Below are 22,826 nucleotides of genomic sequence, written 5' to 3'. Positions count from 1 at the left end.
AATGAAAATAAGTTGCATAGCAAGAGATGGCTGAGATTTTAAATCGACTTGTTTAAAACAAAAGTTAAATGACAGCTTTGTCCTTAATAATGTAGAAAACGAAAAGACATAAATGATGTTAAACCTTTACTTGAGTTTGGCAGTAAAAATGTAATGCTCTTGGTTTGTCTGCTTTTAATACTCACTTCAATGTTGCTTGTTTTTCATACATCCAATTCAAAATTAATTAAGGAAACAACAACGTTCAAAGTGAATTTATTACCCAAGTGCATATATGTCACTACATGCAACCCTGAGATTTGTTTTCTTGCGGGTATACTCAGTAATCCAAAACTATAATAGAATCAATGAAAGACCAATGTGCAAAAGACAACAAACTGTGCAAACACAAAAGATAAACTAATAATAATAAATAAGTGATAAATATTGGAAAAATGAGTTGAAGAGACCTTGAAAGTGAGTCCATAGGTTGTGGGAACAGTTCAGTGATAAGGGAAGTGAATTTGAGTGAAGTTATCCCCACTGGTTCAAGAGCCTGATGGTTGAGGGATATTACCATAGTAACATAAAAAATCTTCCTATCAGCTACAGAAAATTGCTTAGAAATTATTTAGTCCACTGTACACTGGCAACTTGGGATCTCTCATTGAACCTGGTACTGAATGTTTTCAAGTTTTTGTACATTCTTCTCACTGGAAGTGGGGAGAAGAAAGATTGACTGGGATGGGATGGATTTTGGATCATAAGCCCATTTAGTTCATATCCCTTTACTCGCGGTTGCTTAAACCACTTAAAATAAGACTAAAGTGCCATTTATGACCAATCGTCCTAAGGCACTTTAGAGCCAATGTAGAGGAACTACTGATGTTTTTCCAGGGAAGCTTTGCAGTTAATTTATGAAAAGCACATGCCCCAAAATAGCAAATATTGTGAAGTCTACAGAACATGTTTTTATCCCCAGTAATGTTGGCTGAGAAAGCAACGCTAGTGTTGGGGGAAGGGTGAACACAGGCATTAGCAGAGCACAGTTTGACATTAAACAATCCTACTGGGTTTAATTTACAATCACACAACAGAACGGATAGTACAATAGATTAAGATCTTTGAAAGACAACACTCCCAACAGTACAGCACTAATCTGACATTACAGCCTTTGCTAAGCACTGATATTGCTGGATAAAGCACTGAACCGATAAACACCGATCCAAAGCAACTAACTTGTTCTTAATGGATGCCTGCAAATAGTTTCATAATTCAGCATAGGGGAGGTTAAGTGTTTTGTATTTACCATCATTCTAACGTTAAATAGACTGAGTATGGAATTTGACGGGAACGATTCAGAAACCAATTTTATCCCTATCTGGACTTGTATAAAATATAATTGCTGATGGTATACTATTGCAGGACATATGCCAAAAGACCTTTGAGCAATCTCAGAAATGGTTCCACATGTAAGAAAATCCCTCAATAAAGAATCGCTACAAGAGCCCAAAATTGTCTAAAGAAAATTACTTCTTAAATGTCTGCTTTCTCCTCGTTCAAGTCAAGGGAATGCATTTACTGGGTGTCTGAATTATATATCCTTGACTTGTGATAGCAGCCAACATAATAAAAGACCCCTCCTGCCTCAGTTATTCTTTCTGCTCCCCACTTCCATTGGGCAGAACATGCAAGAGACTCAAGGTCAGCTTTCCTCCTGCATTACTAGACTCCTGATCAGATCTCTGGTGAACTCTTGATCTCTCAATCTATCTCAAGCACCTCAATGCTCACCTGCACTGCACTTTCTCTGTCACTGTAACTGCTAACCTAGAATCCACATTCTGTTATTGTCTTTCTCTTTGTGCTTATGTTTTGGAATGATCTGTATGAATGAGGCGTTAAACAATGCAAGAGTGAACAAAAGGATGACCAAAATGCAAACAGTCAGTAAAGGAAACTCTTGGTCACAGTCATCAGATCGACTTGGGACAATACCATTAAAACAGGCCGCGAAGCAGCATGAGTAATCTCCCTTTCTATAAAAAGAACATCTCTTAACTTTAGATAGATAGATAGATAGATACTTTACGGATCCCAAAGGAAATTATAGTGTCACAGTAGCATTACAAGTGCACAGATAGACAAATATTAGAAGAAAAGTAGGAAAGAATAAAGAACAAGCTACCTCAAGCAGGAGGGTGTCATTACTTCCCTGGCTATAGATTGATTCATTATAGGGCCTAATGGCTGAGGGTGAGGATGACCTCACAGAGCAGTGCAGTTGTCTAAGACTATTACTAAAGGTACTCCTCTGTTCAGCAAAGCGGCATGCAGAGGGTAAGAAACATAGTCCAGAATCGCCAGAGACATAGTGCTGATTATTATTTTATTAATTGACATGACAGTTTAACTCGTTTCAAAGCAGAACAGTTGAGCTTATGCAGGAATAAAATGTTAAAATGCTTTTCCACTATTTCACCAAGACTGCGCATTGCCGATTAAAATCTATGAATGGGCCGGATGGCCTACTCCTGCTCCTATTTCTGATGTTCTATGTTCTTAAAATCTGTTGTGCAAATCTCAAGATTCTTAGTGATCATTTAATGTGAGCAGTTGTTGAAAGACAGCTATTTAGTGTAAATAGATGAAACATTCCTTTACTAGATTACACTCAAAACGCAACAAGCATGGTATGTGAAACCTGATTAGCATTCCAGACTTCTTGATTGGGTTTGAGGTTGGCCCCTTTAAGAGGTCCAGTTCTCGATAATTCGGTCACTTCTCAGGCCACGGAGGCAGCTGTTTGTTGTTGGCCTCTACTCATCCAAGAACAGTGAAGTGGAGCAGAAATAACGCTACCTTTTCTTTACTTTTGCATGGAAGGAGGCGGGGGCTGCCAGGGGCCCTCAATCCCATTTCCAACACAGGCAAACCACACTGGGAGCTCCCCATTCAGACCCGCCACTGACACGGTTCTGAATTCGATGGAGGTGCCCATTTTGCAATGAGCCATCCGCTCTGTCTCACTTTTGTCCCATTGTTTTTTCAACCCTATACCCAGCCCAAAACTCAACACTTCCAAGAGCCTCTGGTGACTACCAACTCCAGTGAGGAATGTAGTTCACCTCCGCCATTACCCTACAGTCAACATTTGACTCTTGGGATTGACATACACTACAAGTGTATAGGAGATAAATTTGATTTTCAATTATTTTAAATTAAAATGGAATATTAAACATTCTTCTTGAAATACACTGATCAAAGAATCTTAAGATTACAGAATATTTTAAAATTTTTAAAAATGAATACATACATTTAAATATTTACTCAGTAAATCATTCCAAAGTAGATTTTACCCCAAGGCTGAACAGTATTAAGGAATTTGTGTCATGAAATCATTACACTGAAGAAATAGTACACAAAATTGAGATGAAACTTAAATAATTTGTCATCAAGTTGCATATTTCAGGGAGTGTTTTTTTTTGTTGGTGTAGTTATTCTCAGGGTTTGCAGGATGGAGGGAAGAATCTTCAACAGAGCATTTGGCTCCAGGGCTGGAACCCATAAATAATAAAGGCTCTGGGACAATGGGCTCTAGTAATGGCGGGAGGCCAGGATTTCTCCCAGTCACTCGGCATCACTCCAGTCAAAAAAAGAATCTTGAAAACTATACGAAGTTTCACTATCTGGTCACACGTGTATTCCCTTTACCCAAGGAATTCTGATTGAAGAAATCCCCTGAAGTATTTCTCGCTAGAATTCAGATGGGTGATGGGGAGATCTCATTGAAACCTTTCAAATAATGAAAGGCCTAGTCAGAGTAGAGGTGGAAAGGAGGTTTCCCATGCTGGAAGAGTCTAGGACAAGACGGCACAGACTCAGGATAGAGGGACGCCCTTTCAAAACAGAGATGCGGAGAAATTCACAAAGGGTGGTGAACTTGTGGAATTTGTTGCCACATGCAGCTGTGGAGGCCAGATCGTTGGGTGTATATAAGGCAGAGATTGATATATTCTTGATTGGACATTGCATCAAAGGTTACCGGAAGAAGGTCAGGGAATGGAGTTGAGGAGAAGGGAAAAAAAAGGATCAGCCATGATTGAGTGACGGAGCAGACTCGATGGGCCGGATGGCCTAATTCTGTTCCTGTGTCTTACGGTCCAAGTATTTCATTTGTGCACGGAGAGGATGTGTCCTATAGTGGAAGAGTGTAGGACCAGGTGGGCACCCTCAGAATACAAAGATGTCGTTTAGAACAGAGATGAGGAGGTACTTCTTGAACCAGAGGGTGGTGAAACTGTTGAATTCATTGCCACAGTCAGCAGTGGGGGCCTAGTCATTGGGTATATTTAAAGCGGAGGTTTACAGGTTCTTCATAGTGAGAGCATCATAGATTGAGAGGAGAAAGGAGATGAATGGGATTTAGAGGGATAATGAATCAGCCATGATCAAATGGTGGAGCAGACTCAATGTGCTGAACAGCCTAAATCTGCTTAAATCTTATAATTTAATAGCCTAAAATTATCTAAAGAAAATTATTTATGAAGAAAATTACTCCTAAAATGTCTGTGTTCTCCTCACTCAGGTCAAGAAAATGCATTTACTGCATGTCTGAATTATATACCCTTAACTTGGGAAAGCAGCCAACATAACCAAAGAGCTCTCCCTCCCCACATATTCTTTTAGCGCTCCCCTTCCACTGGGCAGAAAATACAAGAGACTCGAGGTCAGCTTTCATCCTGCAGTTATTAGACTCCTGATCAGATCTCTGGTACAATCAAGATGAACTCTTCATTTCTCAATCTATCTCGAGCACCTCATTTGCTCACCTGCACTGCACAACTGCAAACCTAGAATCCACATTCTGTTATTGTCTTTCTCTTTGTGCTACGATGATGTAGTTTAGGTTTGGAGTTATCTGTATGAATGATGTGCTAAAGAACGTTCTTAAACTCTATCTCAGTACGTGTGACAAAAGTTAACTCTCTTCTTGCTATCACTCAAGTCGTGTAAGATATTCTCCTAAGAAGTTGTCCATTGGTGTGTCCTCAGGTGGTTGTAGGAGGTCAATCCAGGATCTGCTGTGTCTGTACAAATAAATAAAGGCATGCACTTGGAGGTGAAGTTAACTTGGATATACACTTTGCAGAGAGAGCAACAAATCAGTCAATAATTAATACTGAGGGGAGTTATTACACTAAAAGAAATAGATCCGTATACTACACTTCAAGCCCCTTCAGATATATGTAACATAAAACTGTATATATAACAAAACATTCAATTTCTCTTTAATAGACCATGTTCAATAAACACGCTTTCACAATAACAGAGTTTGCTTGATTTTTTTAAATAACAGTCCATACCTATATTCACTATACAAAAAAAAGATCAAGTCTTTTGGGTGCTGCTCTGTTTCTTGCAGGATAGCACCTCTGGACCTATTGAGTAGCATCAGGTTTAACAGATGTCTTGTCAAAGACAACTTTCTCCTGAAGGTGTCACGTAGCTGTCAGTGACATGATCATCACTGAGTGTTAAGTCCAGTGGATGCAATGTGTCCATCTTGTTGGATGCAGACGACCCATTCTTCGACTGAGCATCCTGTATCTAGTCCACATGACGTCTCCAGGTCCAATCTCCAATATCCACTCCGTACATCAGTGGTCCAGTTCTTTTAGCTATACTATCGGCTGTCCACTTGCCTTCTCGATAATCACATGCTAGGACTTCCTGTCCAACCTCGAAGCTCCTTTCTGATTTACTTGGCAACTGGCTGAACTGTTTATTCTGCCCTTCCCTCCATAGATCTGGTTTCAGGAGGTATTTGCAAGATCTCAGATTCCTGCTCATGAACAGTAGAGGAGGTGTTCGATTTGTTGTCACGTGAATAGTTCCAATACACAAAAAGGAAGTTGTCTACCTTGTGGTGAAGAGAAATATGTCCTCCTTGTCCATTACTTTATGGACTTCTTGAAGGTTCAGATAAACCTTTCAGCTAACCCATTCATTGCAGGGTTGTGAGGAACTAACTTGAAATGTCTGATGCTATTTTTCTTTGTGAATAGTCTGAACCCTTCTGTCATGTATTGTGGTCCATTGACACTCACAATTTGTTCGGGTAAGCCACTTCTGGAGAAGGTAGTCCACAGAACGGAAATAGTCTTTTCTGATGTGGTTGACTTCATTGATATGATCTCTGGCCACTTCAAATGAGAATTCACAGCAATCAGAAACATAGAGTCCGTGAATGGTCAAACAAAATCAATAGGTACTCTTTGCCATGGTGAAGACAGACACTCCTACAGATTAGAAAGCAGTCTGTTGTAGTCGGTCTCTGAAATTACAGACTAAAATGATCCGGTATCCAGCTTTATTCTCAGTTTTACACCAGGCACATCTGTTATAGTCCATATGATTTTGTGATCTGCTTCAAGAATGCTATGCAGTTCTAGGCATGACTGCTCACCTTTGTCAGACTCTGTATTGTCTGATTCACTTTCACATTCAGTCACTTTATGTGTTTGTTTAGTTTTGTGTTTGAAACTTTCACTCTGTGTATTTTCTCTCTTTGGTTGTGCTTTTTGTCAGACTTGCACACTCTGTGTGGCCCGGTCTCTGCCATTTTCTGCTATTTTTTTCTTGAACCAACAGTCATTTGTATCGTGGGTGAATTTCGTCACATTGATAATATTTTTTAGATTTTTGCACTTTTCAGGGATGTTTTGTGCACTTTACATTCTAAACTCTTTCTCTGTAGTTCTGACGCGTTCTTTGCTGCTGTCTCCATTGATATTACCATGGTCAATGCCCGTTCTAAAATCAAGTCTCTTTCTCACAGTAGCCCCTTTTGAATGCTTTGACTACAATCCTGACCCTTAATGAATCAGAATGTCCATCTCCAAGGTCAAAGTATTGGGACAGTTTGTTCAGTTCTGCAATGTATTCAGAAATGTATTCATCCTTTGACTGTTTCTTTTGTGGTCTAAATCTCTCAGCTATTATTAGAGTCTTTGGGCTCAAGTGATTTTTTTAAAAATTTCAACATTTTCTTTGAACAACTTGCTTTCTGCCTTTTCAAGAGTTACTCCAAGTTGTGTAAGAGACTGTACATTTTAGCACCCATTAAACTAAGAAGTGTGGAGACTTTTTTTTTCATCATCCACATCGTTAGCATTACAATACAGTTCAACCTTCTCGATATATGATTCCCAGTCCTCTTGAGCACTATCAAATTCATCAACTTCCCCAACTAAAGCCATTGTTAAGTTATTTTCACTTTAGCTTTGCTAGTTGTGCATCTCTCACTGTGTACTGTGCACTACCACTCATGCATCCCTAAGCTAGCATCCATGACTGCCGTCTCTGTACTGGTTCATTCTTTCCTCTCTTGTCTCATTCCTTTTCTCTGAGTTCCATCTGTTGGCGCATTTGGTGTTATTCACTGGCATTCAGGTTTGTACTCCTCACCAATTTGTTGTGTCTGTACAACTACATACCAAATAAATAAAGGCATGCACTCAGAGGTGAAGTTAACTTGTATATTCACTTTGCCGAGACAGCAACAAATCAATGTGAATGGCTCGGTTATCAGTCAATAATTAGTGCTAAGGAGAGTCATTGCGCTACAAGAAATTGTTCCATACCCTACAGTGTCCACATATTCTGTTGCAGTGTGGACAAAAGAAAGTGGATTTTGTAGTTAGTGTTTGGGTCTTTCTGTTGTTCCGCCTCTCTGCAGCACAAGGGAGGTCGCTTTCATGTAGCCCAACTCCCTCTTGAACAGATTTCTTCCCGGTATATCTATTGAGTGCAATGTCTTCCCAGTTTTTTTAGAAGTAATGTTGAATTTCTTCAGGCTGACGTTGATGTTATCATTGAAGCTTTTCCTTTACCCACCAGGGACTCGCTAACCTTCCTTCAATTGGGGATAAAGGATCTGTGAGTTAGGCATCCTGATGATTTGATCTACCCATCAGAGATGCTGTTGCCTTATTGTGGTGGAAATGCTGTTCATGTTGCCCTCCTCCAGTATTCTGGTGTTAGTTTGTCTGTCCTTCTAGATGACCTTCAGCATCATCTGTAAGGTTGCTTGGTGATATTATTCAAGGGCTTTCAGGTATCTACTGTAGGTGGTCCATGATTCAGCTCCATACAGTAATGTAGGAACAATGACTGCACTTTAGACCAAAACTTTTGTTTGGACCTGTAGGTTGTGATCTTCAAAGACTCTTTTCCTTAATCTTGCATTGGCTCCACTCACACTTCTCAGTCGGTTGTTGAGGTCTGCATAGATGTTTGCTTTTGAGGTAAGAATGCTGCCGAGGTAATGAAAGTGGTCTATATTTTCATCAACCTTTTTGGAGGGTTGGATAAATGGCTGGTTGGACAGTAGCAGATGTAGGGCCTGAGCCCTTTTGATATTAAAAATGAGATGCATGGCTCTATATGCCTAGGGAAAGGCATTCAGGAAGTCTTCTTCAGGGTATGCTGTGATGGTGTTGTCATCACATACTGAAGCTCCATGACAGAAATGGTGCTGACCTTGTTCGTGGCCTTCAACCAGGTAGAGGAATCAACCAATTAGCATGCTATCTACAAATGTCAACCCATTCTCGATGAATTGTGAACTCAATGACCAAAAAGATCATTCTAGCCATGGCTACATATTTCCAAGGTTAATATTAATTCTCAAAGGTATTAAAATATGTGGGAATCAGTCTTTCTTGCCAAATCCTCAAGTGCTCTCTTTGCAAAGTACAGGGGAAGCTAAATCAGGAAACTACATGCCCATGTTATGACCCAAACAGTTTCCCTTACCTTTGCCAGCACATAACTATCAGATTTCGAACTAAGAGAAGGGCATTTCCAGGTTCAGTAGAATATAGTTTCGGTTGGGAAAAGAAAGTGGTGAAACACTACGGGCTGATATTTTGGGCACAGAACCAATTGAAAGATATATTATCTTTGGACAACTTCCCAGTCTAGATAGCCAGAGAATAAAGGAATAAATTAAAAGAATACATTTTATGATCTTCTATTGTGTTCTCTAATTTAAGGAAGTTGATGAAATCACATTCACAAAATAAAAGCATAATTGTTTAGGACTGAAATAACAAAGTAAAAATCTGGAACTGTTCAAAAATATGGTGGTGCTCCATTGATTGAAATTTAAGAATAAGGGAGATCAATTTTTTGTTAGCTAGGCTATTGGGTTACATGGAGAGGAGTATATCCACCAATTTCTCCTGTAGCTTATAGTTTAGAAATTTAAGAGGCCACATCACTGGTTGTTGACTCATTGTCACTCTGCAATTTGGCAGCAAAGATCAGGTCTCGAGTAATGCAGTGCAGATGAACTATACACAAAACAATCCCTACAGAAGGCAATTGTGGGCCAGAACTTCGTCTTGTTTCAAAGCTGTGAGTGAATTTAATAGTCTGTAAGCGTTCATGCATTCAGGAACATTTAGACTTATAAATCAAGGCTACAAATTGACCTAGATACTGGAGATTAAATGAGTAGCAAGGACTCGGCATATGGAGAATAATGTGCAAAAAATGTATATGTATATGAGGAAAATTTTTAAATGGTGAGAGATTATAGAGCTCTGAGATGTAATGGGGTCTGGATGCACATCTTTATGCAAATCATTCTACAGATATGCAAAAGAGAGCATCCTAACAATCTGCATCACTGCGTGGTACGGACACTGCACTGCAGCGAACAGGAAGGCTCTGCAACAGATAGTCAAAACTACCCAACACATCAGTAACACCTGCTTAACCCACCATCAAGGATATATATATATATATACACACACATACAGAAAGGTACCAGTGAAGGGCCAATACCATCATGCAGAATCCCACCCACTGTTTGTCCCACTCCCATCAGGGAGAAAGCTACATAGCATCCATGCCAGGACCACCAGCCTCTAAAACCATTAAAACCATTACTTTCCCCGAGCTGTAAGGCTGATCAACACCTCCACTCACTAACTCACCCTTCTATGCCCCCAACTACCACTACTTTATCAGTTCCTGTCAGAATCAACTTAAGTACAAACACTCCTGTGCCTAGCATCACTTTATAGACATTGAAACAATCTATGTACATAAGATATCTTATGTGCAGTGGATTACAATTAATTGGGACACATTGGAAAATGTACATTTTGACCCAATTAAGTAGCTGCTCCAATTAGCCAAAGTTTCATGGAAATAGTTAAAAAGGTATAAAAAAGACAAACTACTGTTTAACTAAGTAACAAATTATGCATTTAAATGAAATACAGAACAAATGAGAACACTATCAATGCTACTACAATACTATAAAACTCTGTATTAATTCCAGCAGTTCATCCAGTGTACATTGCTGCATTATTTTGAATGAATGTACATAAACAAAATCAGCACAGACACCTAGAGTCTGTGTAAAACCAATCCAATAATGGATTGGTTTTACACAATGCTATTGACAATTGCCTCCTCCAAATCTTCATTTTCATTTTAATATTCAAGATGACTGATGATACCTTCAAATTCTTCATAGTTCCTAATTTGAAGTAGTGAAATCGTTTTATTTTCACTCCCAGCGATTTTTGGCCTCTCCAGGCCTGAATACTTGAAATCACAGAGAGCAAAACAGTTCTAAATTGTCTTACTGCTTATTTCTCACCAGTTATCAGTGACAAAAGTCAATGCTTTTGAACACAAGTGCACACAACTGATGCCTTTTAAAAACTGTTCAATCTAAGCATGACGTAGTGTCTAATGGCCACACAAATGCACTCCTAACACTGGTTGGAAATGCTTTGGCATATCAATTAATTAATCCTGGCTATTTTTTTGATTAGTTGTCACTCTTTAAGAATTGTCCCAAATAAGTGGCTATCCCGATTAACCATTGGCCCAATGAACTAGAATCTACTGTATTTATATTTATTATGGGTTTCTTTATTATTATTATTATTGTGTTCTTTATCTTGGTGTGTGTTTTTTTTCTACTGCATCAGATGCAGAATTACAATTCATTTGTTCTCCATTACACGTGTGTACAAGAAATGATATTAAACAATCCTGATTCTGTGTCTAGTGTAGGCTAGGAAAGATGACCGAATGTCATCATTTATTGCTAGGGACTTGAATGTAAACATTGGAGATGATGTTTCAGTTATTTAGGGTCTTTGTGTAGCCACACCTGGAGTAGAATGTTCAGTATTTTCCCCTCTTTATGTGGAAGGAAGTTAACAAATTGGAAATAATTCAGAGGTGGTTTACTGGACATAACATGGGCAGATTATCTTATGAAGGAATGTTAGTTTCTATACATAGAGTTTACAAAAAAGAGTGGATGTGATATATATATCACACACACACACTTCCACCACCACTTCCATCCTTAATCAATCAACCATGTTCTTATTTAATCTCAGGCTTCCAATTTGTCCATTTTTTTCATAAACTACACAATAAAACACTTAGAAATAATTGAAAGCATAAAACAGAAGCGAATATGTTAAACTAATTCCTCCCCCCCCCCCCATTACGCAGGTTGAGAATTACCAATTAAATCAATGTGGTCTGAGATCCACACCAGGCCGAACCTAACACTGTATTTAAGTACAATTGCCCAGTAAAAAGCATTGTGATGGAGGTGATACCATCTGTCATGCAGTAAGTTTCATACTTTTGCATTTAGAAATGGATACACACAAGTCCAAGGCTTGCAGAGGTTCAGCAACAGGGAAAGATTTCAGTGCTGAGAAGGGATTATAGCAGTACTCAGAGGTGGATGCCTGCAAGGGACCCTGATGCAAGAGGTCTGACCATGTATTTGGAAAGGGACTTTTACAGACTATCACAAAAATAAGTGATAGTGGGGGGAGGAGATAAAATGTCAAATTCAAAGATAAATTACAGAGAAGTGTAAGAACATAAAAATAGCTCTTGGAGCAATTTTATGCAACCTAATATAGACTGGGAACAAAATAATAAGATTGTCACTAAGAGAATGTCCTTGATTTGTACATAGACGTGCCAACAAGGAACGAAGTAGTGTTGGACCTAGTCCAGGGAAATTAATTTGGAAATAAAGGTATGTTTCAGTGAAAGCATGTTTGAGGAAATTGATCTTATTAGGTTTTGAGCAGTTATGAAAGTGTCAATGGAAAAAAATTCAAATGTGAAAAATCTCACCCAGAGGTATGTTAATTTCAATGAATTGAAAAGGGATCTAGGCTATGTGGATCAGTGTCAAAGTCTGGCATGCGAAAGGGAAATGAGAAATGTGAGGGCTTGGAAGAGTTCAGACTACACACATTTGATTGAAAGCAAGGATATCTAAAATTGAAGCTCCCTAATGACTAAAATATATAGATTAAAATAAAACATAAAAATTATTATGATGAAGGTTGAGTACAAAATAGGCAGAGTAGTCTCCCTAGAAATCAGAGGGAACTGATAAACTTTCAAAGAATAGTCAAATAAATGTGGAGTTTATTTAGGAACTATAAAGAAATTGTTATGGAAGCAAGAAATATGCTGAAGAACTAAAAGAGTACTTTACATAACCAAATACTCTCAGCAATCCAAATTTTAGTGCTACCTGGAATTGGCCAACCCATCTACTGTGAAAATATACCCGGATCAAGCTGAACATTTCAGAAATATATTCTCTAATAGGTAAAATATTTTTTTCCAAGTATTTGTTTTATTTATTTTATTACTTCAAAGTGCTGAATGAGTATTTATATGTATAATTTATGTTTGTGTTTTTTTCTTATGAGCTGTGTCTCTGATGCTGTTGCAAGTACACTTTCCATTGTACCTGAATATACAGTACATATCCTTGTCCCATGTGACAATAAACAAGACTTTGGCGTAAAAGTGAGAACCTGCAGCAAAGGGAGAAAAGTTTGAGAAATCAGACAAAGTACTTAAAAGGCTGGCAGCACTCTACAGAGAAATGTTACTCTGTCCCAGCCTTCTGGGTGGTTAAAAAAAAAAACAATATAGAAATGCAACTTTGCAACCATAGATTTTGGTGGGCTGCTATTGGAATTGTGCCACAATTTGATGTAATTACTTTTGAATCATAGGAGTTTACTGCATTAAGGCCACTCAACCTATCATATAAATGATGGCAAAAAACTATAATCAATTTTTGATAAAAAAAAATTCAAGGAAACCTTCAGAAGTCACCATTTCTACGAACTATGAATTAGAAAAAATAGCAGCAAAGTAGGCAAATCTTCCAAGGTAATCACTGATTCAGCAATAAGTATGGGAATGAATTAAATAAATCTTTACAGAAATATGTTTTACCTAAAAAAAATGATTATATTTCTGAAATTTCTGTATGATCCGGATACTCTTTTACAGTAAATGGGAAGGTCAGTCCCAGTCTCAACAAATTTTGGATAGATGGGAATATTTAGTACTTAACACAAAGCTTGACTTGTTTCTATCAAACCAATTCAATATTAAGAATAATTTTATATTCAACAGATGTTGATATTCTGAAGATTTTTAACCAGAATTAAGTGTATTACATACTCTTAATTATACAGAATTTACAGAAACGCATCATTTAGTCTAACAAATCTTTTCCAGCTTTTATACTGGACTGGAGATTCTTCCAACTTACTAACATATCTTTTAAGTCAATACCAATTGTTACTTGTGAAAGATGTACACAAGCCCATGTGTCTAACATGTTTAGCATGTCTCTCAAAAAGCAGACAAATTTAAAATCTTACACGGGCCTATAGCAGAGTTGTTTCACGGATCAATGTCTTCAAGTGTGAATTCTTTCCTTTTCTTCTTCCACTTTCAATTCACAATATGATATTCGGCAGTTTGTAATGGTGAAGACTCAGTGATCTGTGTTCAGGAACAGTTGTTACTCTTCAACCATCAAAGTTTCAAAAATTTATTTATTATCAAAGTACACAAATCTGAAATTCTTCTTCTCCAGATAGCCACGAACCCAAGAAAGAAAAGAACATCAGCACAATCATTAACCCCCAAATCACCCTCCCCCACAAAAAAAAGAGAAAAATCAGGCAAAAATAGAGAATGCAAAAAAAAACGTAAGACCCAAGTGCACATCGAAAATGCAGAAAACCTGGGCAACATTCGGCTTCTCTGCAGCAGAGCGATCTCACCAGTGATAAAAAAACAGCCTCCCCTCTCCATAGTAGAGCAATCTCACAAGCTATAAAAATTCAGTCTCCTCTCTCTGGCAGCAGAGCAATCCTTCAGCAATAAAAAGGCAGCCAGCCCAGGTTTCAATCTCCCTCATCGCTTTAAATCAGTGAACAATGAAAGCATTAATTAGCAAACGTCATCTTGCAGCTTCCTTGACACGAGGTTCCCACGCACTGCCTCTGCCTCCGGCATCCCCTCGGATACTGCCGAGCGCTCAAACACCCAAACCATCTCCAAACGGCACATCACAGGCCCCAGCTGTTGCGGAATCACATTCAAGACAAAAAACAAATGTAAAAGACATAAAAGAAGTGAAGTATATGGTTTCATGATCTATCCAGAAGATATCGACTGAAGGAGCGTTGTACACAGGTACCACCTTGACTGTAAGTTCCCAACTCGGGCTCCTGAACTGGTGTGGATATCCTCGTTCACCACTGCTCTAAAGTGATTTTCCAATCTACAGACGTACTTTCAAGGACTCTTCACAACTTATGTTATTGGTATTATTTTTTTAACAGTGTGCATATTGGTATTTGTTTATTCATAGATTTTCATAAAATTCTACTGTATTTCATTTTTTTACCTATAAATGCCTGCAAGAATATGAATGTCAAGGTAATATATGGAAAATTTACTTAGAACATTGGACTGTGTCTCACTAGTGAATGATTGAAAATGTGCAAATTAACATTCCCAAAGCCCAGACAAGGACGAAATCTCAAGATTGTTCAAAAATGAACTAATGAGTCATATTCCAGGTAGTTCAGTCGTGAGGCTGCATCTGTTTTAAAAGGCAATCTAGCTTTGTGCTCACAAATCTACCAGAGACAATTATTCAATTCTTCAGCAACTACACATTCGACATCAAGTGGTTCTGGGCAATTTTACCCTGCTGGTCGAGTACCAGGGCAAGGAATCTCAATTTTGTAGCAGCGCTGCTTGGATAGCATAAAGCTGGAGTCAAAGATGTACCAGATTCTTTTCAGAAGCAGAAAAAGCCCCTTTGCAAAGTATCCCTCCAGACTAAGACTAATAGGCACTGGAGAAGTTTTTTCCCTACTGCGGTCACTTTGCTGAACAGTTAACTGCCGGTTAACTGTCGGCTAACTATTACTTGGATTGCACTACCTGTATGTATAATCTATATTTTTCATTTATATTTATCATTATTATTGTTATGAGCAGAGAGACAACATCTGCCGGAAGTAAATTCCTTGTATATGCATAGGTACTTGGCGATTAAAGTCTGATTCTGATTCTGATTCTGATCATCTCACTGTGCTCATGATCCAGTGCAATGCAATGTCAAACTTTCATTTGCCTTCTTTGCCTTTAATTTAAATGCTTAGTGAACAGAGATTTTTGGGTCAAAGTGACAATCACACTTTATACCCTGACATTCACAGAATTCCCTTGTGAGATCAACAATTATTTCTCAGGCAAGAGAAGCCAATGTGAATGGATTTCTCCCTAGCCAGATCCAAAACAGCAGCTAACAGTCTCAGACGGTTAGCTTCAACGCAGGTATGTATTTCATTGATGTCTAATAATGCAGCACAATGTTCCTGTCAGAGCAAAATAACATGTTAGTGTTTCCATCTATACTGCAAGATTATCATGATCATGGGTGCTTAATAATCTCCGTTTAGAAGAGCCCTATGTAGAACATTGTTGGTACTTCATCAGACACCAGAAAGGAGTCAAGCAGGTCAAATGGATGAAAGGTTTTCATTTACAGCAAACCAGAGTGATAGTTTAGTCATTTTCACACTGACATATGGATGAGCTATGTGCTGATTGCATAGCTGTCAGTGACTGCATGCTGGTTCATATTTCAGTCACAGCCTATTACTGTGCCATCAAGGAACACGCTTAGTACAATGTGCAATTTTTCCTCATCTTATTATGACAGATTGTGAACAAGCAAACATTCCTCCTCAAAGCAGACTGCCCAGGTTTCATTGTGACTGTGCAATGATTACATTTGCTGAAAGGCCTTAAACGAAAGGTAAGGTTTCATTTGGTGGTTAAAAATCCACCAACCCTTGCGAAAGATTAGAATTGATATAAAGCTTCACCTCTGACAATTTCAAAGCACAACACACGTGATGAGGGTATCCAAGCAATGCTTCAGCTTTAGTTACAAGCACAAGAAATTCTGCAGATGCTGGAAATCTTGAGCAACACATACAAAGTGCCGGAGGAACTCTGCAAGTCAGGCAGTATCTATGGAGGGAACTAAGCAGTCGACGTTTCAGGCCTGATAAAGGGTCTCAGCCCAGAACATCGATAGTATATTCACCTCTATAGATGCTGCCCGGCTTGTTGAGTTCCTCCAACACTTGTGTATGAGGTACAGCTCTGCTTATACTTTCATGTTAATTGCTCAGTTTTAGCAATGGGTACTTGAGCAGAACACTCTAGGAGATAAACTTACAGGCAAAATAAAAAGTCTTAGGAAACACAAAGACAGCGTTATGTTAAAAACAGCTGAACAATCAGAAAGTGAAAAACAACGTATTTTGTTTCTCACAAGTCGAGTTGATTGTCACATGCCCAGGTACATGTTTGCACACATGCAATGAAAAATGTACTTTCAGCAACATTACAAGCACATGGTATTAGGAGTACAGCATTCAGATGAAGAACAAATTAAGCATAAATTAGACAAGAATTACCTAAGAACATAATTAGAATCAAAAAATAAGTTCATGATAGTGCAAAGTGATCACAGTTTTCATTTCTGAGGTACTGACTAGGGTTGTGCAGGATGCTTCAAGAATGGAATGGTTGAAGGGAAGTATCTGATCTTCAGCTTGGTGTGGGACTTCAAGCTTCTCTACCTCCAACCCAAAGGCAGCTGCATGAAGATAGCATATCCTGGAAGGTGGCGGTTTTTAACAACGTTGCCTTCTTAAAACAGTGCCTCATGTAGATAATACTGATGGTAGGGAGGGAGGTGCCCATGATGTGTTCAACTGACTTCATTGCTCTCTGCAGCTTCTTCCATTGGAATTGATGTACCAGATCACGATGCACCATATTTTAACAGCAGAAGTTTGAAAGATAGATTGTTCAGTGACATACTAAACCTCCTTATTCTCCTAAACAAGTAAAGATGCCGTCACGTCTTCCTTACAATTGTTTCTATATGCTGAGCCCAAGGTAAGATAATCCAATATATTAAATATCCAAGAGTTTAAAGCTGCGAAAACTTTCCATCACCAACGTAGCCTGTCTACAATGTGAAAATTTGAGTTATATGGTCTGGATTTGCTTTGTATAAGTTTTACAAAGTGAAATCCCAAATTAATGTGTTCTCACCGGTCATATTGCTTCTATCACTTTGTTTGCTTTCCCAGCTGCTGCACAGATTTACAGTAATCTAAGCCACAAAGCTTAGGCTGAGGCCACAGCCACGTTGATAAGATACAGATTATTTAAAATATTACTCAACCACTGTGTTTTTCTCTAGTTGTTCCAAAGCAATAAAACACATTTCTCATTATTATTAAACCCTAATGAATGGATAACTTCCAATTTATGTTCACTGTACAAACACATGGAAAAAATCACAGTACAGTATAGACCTCTGATAGGCAATTTCACCAGGACTGGTTTAGGAAATGGTTGAATTCCAGTATTTTCCCATTTCAACTAACCACTATACAAAATAAAATGGCACATTAGCGTTTATGCTGAGCACTGAGAGTCTCAGCTTCCTCCTTGTCAATTTGCTTCCTTCTCTTTACTTCATTCCAATTTAATTTTTCCAGCTATAACAAGGTTCATTAAAGGGAACATAGTGATCATTCTCAAGCTACCCAAGATGCTTCCAGTTGTAACACTGGCCCTGACTCATTGTCCACAACTATTTGCCTGTACGTTGGAAATTAGCAGAATCACAATGAACTGAATACCGAGGCTTTGGACCTACTCTGGGCTGCTCCGAGGATTTGGATCTAAAGACTCAGTTTGATTTAGAATGCTACTTTTGTTGCTTGCTTCTATTGTTTGCATGATTTTTTTTCCTCTTTCTTTTTGCACATTGAGGGTTGGTGTTTATTTTTTTCTTTAAAAATTTTCTTCAGGTTCCTTGCTTTGCGGCTGCCTGTAAACAAACAAATCTCAAGGTTGTATAATTTATACATTCTTTGATAATAAATGTACCTTGAATCTTGGGTCGTGTATTTTTTCAGATACCAAAGCAGCCAGTGAGTACTGAGGACTGCTGCACTTCTTAAGATATAACCTCTGGAAACCAATAGCTATCTGATTTTGTCTAATTTCCTCTCTGAGCTTAGTTAAGACGTAGCCATCAAATAATATTACAAGAAACAGATTATTCATTTGTATCAAGACAAATGAATAATCTGTCTATAAGAAGATAGAGCTTAAAACATAATAATCCAAAGAAACAGGCCCTTTGGCCTACAGTATCTGTGCCAACAACAATGCCAATCTAAACTCTCATCAGCCTGCACATATTCCATAACCTACCATTCTATGCCTGTTCTTGTGCTTTTCTAAATGCCTCTTAAACATTGCCTGTTTCTGTTTGGTGACAGCTTAATAAATGTAGGCTCTTATGTGACAGATGTGGGTGCACAAACTCTTCTACAGCTGAATGCTAACAGAGCAAGAGCGAAGTTATTTTTTAAGGTAGTCCTCTCCTACCACCAAATATGCAATATTTGCAATATGCAATTGTGGTGTATTTAATATTTCAATAATAGTTGAGTAATATTGTGAATCTATTGTTTGATTAAGCTTTCTTCATTTAAAAAATTCTTTACGGGTTACATGTAAAAGTACATCAATGGCATACATCATCAGGCCAGTACAGCATGTGTGTGCATGACATACAAGGTACTGAATTTCCTGGCTCATTAATTTTATTTCAATTAGTTTTATGTTTTGGAGCTATAAGACATAACAGTGGTGACAAGGAAGTTTTAAACAAACCTGAAGCGACTACCTACCTGTTGAAATGCAGCAAGGTGCTTGGATTAAAAAAAGCACTCAGCGCGGCATTCGAGTTTTTTAAAAATTGCATTGAGAAATGGCCGAGTATAAAAGAAAAGGAAGCATGTGGTTTCTTGGGAAAAGGAAAGACAATTGAGTTTAAAAAAAAAGTCAGAAAAAAGACTAAATTCACGGGTCCATGAGTACTGGATGATAACAATCATCAGTTTAAAAGGAAGAGCAGAAATAGCTGACTACATCAGAAAAAATGATGTGTTCAATTCCACAAAGGATAACTGTGTTCTGTATACTGAGTAACTTAGGCAGCATTTTAAAGCAAATTAAATATCCATGGAGAAATAATTGCCTGTTTTGCTGAGTGGATTGGGTTTAAAGACACATGACCATATAACCATATAACAATTACAGCACGGAAATAGGCCATCTCGGCCCTTCTAGTCTGTGCTGAACGCTTACTCTCACCTAATCCCATGACCCGCACTCAGCCCATAACCCTCCATTCCTTTCCTGTCCATATACCTATCCAATTTTGCTTTAAAGGACAATACCGAACCTGCCTCTACCACTTCTACTGGAAGCTCATTCCACACAGCAACCACTCTCTGAGTAAAGAAATTCCCCCTCATGTTACCCTTAAACTTATGCCCCCTAAGTCTCAACTCATGTCCTCTAGTTTGAATCTTCCCTACTCTCAATGGAAAAAGCCTATCCACGTCAACTCTATCTATCCCCCTCATAATTTTAAATACCTCTATCAAGTCTCCCCTCAACCACTACGCTCCAAAGAATAAAGACCTAACTTGTTCAACCTTTCTCTGTAACTTAGGTGCTGAAACCCAGGTAACATTCTAGTAAATCTTCTCTGTACTCTCTCTATTTTGTTGACATCTTTCCTATAATTTGGTGACCAGAACTGTACACAATACTCCAAATTCAGCCTTACCAATGCCTTGTACAATTTTAACATTACATCCCAACTCCTATACTCAATGCTCTGATTTATAAAGGCCAACATACCAAAAGCTTTCTTCACCACCCTATCCACATGAGATTCCACCTTCAGGGAACTATGCACCATTATTCCTAGATCACTCTGTTCTACTGCATTCTTCAATGCCCTACCATTTACCATGTATGTCCTATTTGGATTGTTCCTACCAAAATGTAGCACCTCACACTTATCAGCATTAAACTCCATCTGCCATCACTCAGCCCACTCTTCTAACTGGCCTAAATCTCTCTGAAAACTTTGAAAACCTACTTCATTATCCACAACACCACCTACCTTAGTATCATCTGCATACTTACTAATCCAATTTACCACCCCATCATCCAGATCATTAATGTATATGACAAACAACATTGGACCCAGTACAGATCCCTGAGGCACACCACTAGTCACCGGCTTCCAACCTGACAAACAGTTATCCACCACTACTCTCTGGCATCTCCCATCCAGCCACTGTTGAATCAATTTTACTACTTCAATATTAATACCTAATGATTGAACCTTCCTAACTAACCTTCCATGCAGAACCTTGTCAAAGGCCTTACTGAAGTCCATATAGACAACATCCACTGCTTTACCCTCGTCAACTTTCTTAGTAACCTCTTCAAAGAATTCAATAAGATTTGTCAAACATGACCTTCCACGCACAAATCCATGTTGACTGTTCCTAATCAGACCCTGTTTATCCAGATATTTATATATACCATCTCTAAGAATACGTTCCATTAATTTACCCACCACTGACGTCAAACTGACAGGCCTATAATTGCTAGGTTTACTCTTAGAACCTTTTTTAAACAATGGAACCACATGAGCAATACGCCAATCCTCCAGCACCATCCCCGTTTCTAATGACATTTGAAATATTTCTGTCAGAGCCCCTGCTATTTCTACACTAACCTCCCTCAAGGTCCAGGGGAAGATCCTGTCAGGACCCAGAGATTTATCCACTTTTATATTCCTTAAAAACGCCAGTACTTCCTCATCTTTAATCGTCATAGTTTCCATAACTTCCCCATTTGTTTCCCTTACCTTATACAATTCAATATCCTTCTACTTAGTGAATACCGAAGAAAAGAAATTGTTCAAAATCTCCCCCATCTCTTTTGGTTCCACACATAGCTGTCCACATATAGTTTGCTTAAAAGTTTGACTTCTTCACCCAAACCAGCCAAAGGGAGCTTTGCTGACATTGTAAAAGTAATGCAGGAACATTTAGAACTGAACCCATTCTTGATTGCAGAACAATTTAGGTTTCATAAGCAGAATCAACAGGAAAGGGGGTCCATTTTAGCATGCGTGGCTGAATTTGTCTAAACATTGTCAGTTCAGTGATGGGCTTAATGATGTACTGTCGAATCTTACAGGAAAACATTCAAAATCAGCCTCTAACTGAAGCACAACTCACATTTAAAAGAGCAGTTGAAATTGCTGTAACAATGGAAACTGTAGACAAAGACGCAATTGAGTTTCATTTTGGAATGAAAGTGAGCATGGATGAAAGTAAACAGAAACCTGCCTAGCTAAATAAATTGTGTTACTGTTGTGGCAGGGTCTCATATACACCAGATAGGTTTAAAGGTGAAAATTGCAGAAAACGCAACAAAGTAGTACACATACAAAGAGCATGTCAGGCTAACAAAAAATATATTGGCTGCACAGGGAAGAGAAAAAGATAAAATGTCAAGATGCAGTTTCAAAAAGAGACCAATCTGCATGTTGTTGATGACTAACCTGCATGTCATCCTACCCTTTCTGAAGTCCACAATCAGCTCTTTGGTCTTACTGATGTTGAGTGCAAGGTTGTTGCTGCAACTCCACTCAACTAACTGGTATATCTTGCTCCTGTACACCCTCACGTCTCAATCTGAGATTCTGCCAACAATGGTTTTATCTTCAGCAAAGTTATAGATAGCATTTGAGCTATGCCTAGCCACACAGTCATGAGTATAGAGACAGTAGAGCAGTGGGCTAAGCACACATCCCTGAGATGTGGCAGTGAGGAAGAGTTATTAATACCAATCCAAGCAGATTGTGGTCTTCTGGTGAGGAAGTCAAGGATCCAATTGCAGAAGGATCGGCCCAAGTTCCATACCTTATTGATCAGGAGTGTGGGAATGACAGTGTTAAACGATGAGAGTCAACGAACAGCATCCTGACATAGGTGTTTGTATCGTCCAGGAGATCTAAGGCCATTGAGATTACGTATGCTGTAGACCTCTTGTGGCAATACGCATATTGCAGTGGGTCCAAATCCCTGTATTGTGTATTTAATATTTTAGTAGTATTGTAAATATATTGTTTGATTAAGTATTCTTGTTCATTTAAATAATTCATTTTGGGTTAACTGTAAATGTACATCAATGGCATATGTTATCACACCACTACGTCATATGTCCATGCCTCGCTTAAAGTAAAAGCGAATGTTAAACTCTCATCCCTGGCTTCCTTGTTTTCCTGTCAGTTAGTTTTAATATTTTGGAGTTACTAAACGTAACATCTTTGTGCTCCTAACACATGGATGTAATATTTTAAGTACCATCCCAAATACTTCTTCTCCACCATGAGTACTCATAGGATAGAAAAACCCCAAGAGTCAATTGGACATTGTATTTCTCCATCTGCCTTGTAAATC

Source organism: Hemitrygon akajei, chromosome 6 (assembly GCF_048418815.1).
Source record: "Hemitrygon akajei chromosome 6, sHemAka1.3, whole genome shotgun sequence".
NCBI lineage: Eukaryota > Metazoa > Chordata > Chondrichthyes > Myliobatiformes > Dasyatidae > Hemitrygon > Hemitrygon akajei.
This window is presented reverse-complemented; position numbering follows the sequence as displayed.